Here is a 4,094-nt window from a genome sequence, read left to right on the forward strand (position 1 = left end):
TCTTTGTGGAAAATCTGTTTCTGATCATCTGTTACTGGTTTATTTAATAAAAATGAAGTTTAACAGTTTTTGTTTTTACATTTTATTTGTTTATTATGTTTTCTCCATCCGAATGAAAGATCCTTGAGGGCAGGGACTTTTGTCTGTATTCCCTGGTACCTAGAATTGTGCCTGTACACAGCAGGCGTTCAGTAAATATTTCTGCTGCAGACTGGATGGCATGCGTTAATCAGATCTCTGGAGCTTCTGCAGAGTCTGGTACAGGAAAGGGGGAGCTAGATAGACCCTGCCCGCTGCAACCTCCCCATTTTAACCTTAAGTGTTGAAAAGTGGGGCGGAGCTGGATTCAGTCTGCTGGGTGACAGGATCAGCGGGATACAGGGGGACCCAAAGCGGCCTTCGGGGAGGGGTGTGTGTGGAGAGGTGGGTTCCTGACTTCCGGCCTCCTGGCCTGGGTTAGACCCAGGACTCTGAGACAGAACACACATATTTTGGGGAGTCGCCCTCCGGTCACCAGCTCCCCGAGGAACCAGAAATCACCCTTCGTGGTTTGAAGGCACTTGGAGAGGAGCGGGGAGGGGACAGGGGGGAGGAGCGAGCTGACCCTCGTCCCTCGTCCAGGCTCTGCCAGGTCCCCGGCTACCTCTGGGTCTCTGCGCCACAGAGACCTGCCTTGTGAGCCCTTTGCAAGGCTCAGGGCCCCGTCTCGGGTGGAGCCCCTGTTTTGGAGCCACGGAGTTGGAGTCCTGGGTCAGCAGAGGCGGGTGGCCGCAGAAGGAAGGCCTCGGCCGCCCTGAGCTCGGAGCTTCTCAGCGGAGCGCGGCTGCAGCCGCTTCGCCCGCCGGCGCCCGGCGGGGTCTCGGGGCGCTTGCACGCTCTCCGCCTTCCGCCCGCCCCCGTGCCGGGCTCTCGGCGCGGCGCCGCCGCTTCCCTCCTCCAGGTGCCGGGCGAAGTCCTCGGCCCGTCCTGCATCTTCCGTGGCCAGGACGTGCGCGGGGGCTCGTCCTGCACCATCTGGGAGACGCTCTTCTTCGAGCGGTCCTTCCACACCCGCCCGGACCTGGGCTTCCCCTTCGGGACTTGAGGGACCTCCTCCTCCTTCGGTGTCTTGGGCGCTGGGGCCTGGGCTGAAGAGCCTCGTCGCTTCTCTGGCCCGAGGCCGTCTCTCTCCGGCTGCCCGGCCGGCGGTGGCTTGCTCGGCTCCCGCAGATCCCGGGGGGGAAGCCGGGCCCTGGGGTGTCAGCCCTGCAGCGGCTGAGCGGGCTCGGGACCCGGGCAGGGCTCTGGTGACCCCGGGCCCGGCTGCAGCTGATGTCGGGGGGGACCCCGCGGGCGGCCCCTCCTTACTCCTGGGCAAGAAGTCCGAGTCCGCTTCTTCTTGGTCCCGGGAAAACTTCAGCGACTCCCCGCTTGGCTTTGGCTGCGGTCGGAGGGATTCAGGACTCGATTCCGGGTGTCTGTGGGGTGACTCCAGGCCTGGGTCTTGCTGGGGGGACCCTGGGCCCGGCTCTGGCTGCTTTCGGGGGGACCCCAAGCCTGCCTCGTCCCGTAGACTGGGTGATCTCGGGCTTGTCTCCGGCTGATGTCCGGGAGACCCCAGGCCGGGTGGCCGCACCCTCCGAGGGGACCCGGGCTCCCTCTTGTCTTCTGGGTTCGACTCGAGCTCCACAAGGGCCCGTCTGGCCCGCAGAACTGAGGTGGGGTTCTCGGGCGACTGAGGCTTTAGGCCTTCCAGCCGCCGGCTGCGCCTCCGCGGTGTATCCATGGCCCGGCCAGAGTTTCTAAATCGAACAGTTACATTTCAAATCTTATAATTATACAATCAGATCCCTAATTACTAATGAACATGAGGTTTTTGAAGATGCATGGTAACTAAATAACCCCTTTAGGATTTTAGGGCATTACATGCGACTATATTTTTTAAAGGCCTCTTTTGGCATAATTTGAGTATTTTTGGCACCCAATTTTATCGGACTAACCCAGATAAAGGGATTTAAAGTGAATGAAGAATCCATAAAAGACATACGAAGAGAATGGGAAACACACCCAGTACTTAAACAGCTAACATGAAAGAGACTATTTTATTATATGCATTCTGGAAGATAATATCATAAAGGGGTTTTCAAGCAGTAAAAAAAAAAAAAAAAAAAAAAAAGACAAAAATCAAGAGCTCTTTCTATAAATAAAATCGTGCGCGTACCCACCGCATGTAAAACTGAGGAAGCTCCTCCTGCTGGTGCCCAGATGGGGCCCAGGTCCAGCTGTCCCATCCCCCACCCCTCTGAGGTCCCGACTTGGAATCCCCAGCACTCTACAGGAAAGAGTTTGGAAACCTCTAGAAGCTCCTGCTCCGCTGTTCTCCATATACATTCAGAAGTCCATGAGTAAGTGGATTTAAAACGTGAGAGGAGAAACGTGAGACACGATAAAGGATTTTCAAAGCATTGAACTGAAGGCCCCAAACAGAATTCCAGTGGCTTCTAATCGTTGATAAAAGGAAGTACAAAAAGCAACCCGTTTAAGGCCACTCGTGATCTGGGGTCAAACCTCTCTCTCCAGCCCAGTCTTCCACCGTCCAGCCCTGCACTTTGCACCGCGCTGTAACCCTCCACCGTCCTGTTGCACACACCTGTGGCACTGGAGTGGGGAGAGTCTGAATGGGATGTGCTGTAAGACTAACATTGAATTTTGAAGATTTCGTGTGAATAAGGAACGTAAAGTATCTCAATAATCTTTATATCAGTGGCATCACATTTTTGACGTTTTGGGTTAAACAAAATATATTACTAAAATTACTTTTACCTGCTTCTTTCTCCTCTTTTAGAAAAATGTAGCTGTTAGAAAATGTACCTTACATATATCGCTTGCATCTGTGGCTGTTTCCAGCCAGTGGTCTGGCTGGTAACACAGGTGGCCCTTCTGGGGCGTCCACGGGCAGTGGGGGGGACGGGACCGTGGAGAACCAAAGTACGTGTCCCTAGTGAGGCAGAAATCTGGGCCCAGTTGTCTCTAGGCCTCCTGAGTTTATAAAAAGACACCGGACATCTGGTTGTAAATGTGTGTGGGGAGTGAGTTGCTCATGCGTGTGCTTGAATTTTCCAGACTTTTAAAGGTTGGCAACTATTCCATAATTTTAAAAACTAATAATCTAGCACAACACTGTTCAAGCCAAACAAAATAGGTCACAGGAGCCAGACCTGGCCCACAGACCGCCAGCATGTGAGGTGCTCTTCACTCTTTCCGTCTTCCCAAGGACTGTGCGTCTAGCTGCTTTGCCCCACGCCAGTTGGGAGGGCTTCCCAGGCCGGTTCCCATATCTTCCCATCCCCAGCATCTCATCCGTGGCACCAAATATGCTCAGTAGATGATTGTTAAATGACTAACTGTGAATGAATGTGTTCTGGAATCTTCTTGCTTGGAGGTTCTTCCATGGGAAATATTTTTTCCGGGGTCTGAGCTGTGGTCCTGCCCTGAAGGGAAATGGGGAACCAGCTACTTTACCTCCCGAGACCCTTCTCATTTGGACAAACACTGCAGGACATCCATTTCTTGGAACAAAAGGAGTTCCTGAAGGTTCTTTTTGTGTTAGTGTTGAAAATATTTTAAAAAGTCAGAGAATGTGATTCCTCCAGCTCCATTCTCCTTTCTCAAGAAAGAAATGTGTTTCCATACACATTTAAAAATTTTTTGTTCTAGTTCTGTGGAAAACGCCATTGGAAATTTGATAGGGATTGCATTGTATCTGTAGATTGTCTTGCAGAGTACGGTCATTTTAACAATATTGATTCTTCCAATCCAAGAACACGGTATATCTTTCCATGTCTTTGTGTCATCTTCGATTCCTTTCATCAGGGTCTTATAGTTTGGGGAGTACAGGTCTTTTGCCTCCTTAGGTATAGAAAAGTATAGGTAACCCTTCCCTAAAAGCTCATAAAATTATTATACATCCATGATTACTAAATAATTAACCTCTATTTTGTAAACCGTAAGAATCACAATTCTCAGATCGTTTATATCAGAATATCAAGAATGCCTCTGAATTCTTGCAATCCGTATTTTGAGCTAGGACCATACAGTGCATTGTGAAAGGATTT

General features: G+C 51.4%; 1 pseudogene; it reads right to left on the reverse strand.

Annotated features, from left to right (window-relative positions):
* Positions 1-751: 751 nt before the first annotated feature.
* Positions 752-1,765, reverse strand: LOC131767835 (coiled-coil domain-containing protein 86 pseudogene; annotated as a pseudogene).
* Between the last annotated feature and the right edge of the window lie 2,329 nt (positions 1,766-4,094).

Source organism: Kogia breviceps, chromosome 13 (assembly GCF_026419965.1).
Source record: "Kogia breviceps isolate mKogBre1 chromosome 13, mKogBre1 haplotype 1, whole genome shotgun sequence".
Classification (NCBI taxonomy): domain Eukaryota; kingdom Metazoa; phylum Chordata; class Mammalia; order Artiodactyla; family Physeteridae; genus Kogia; species Kogia breviceps.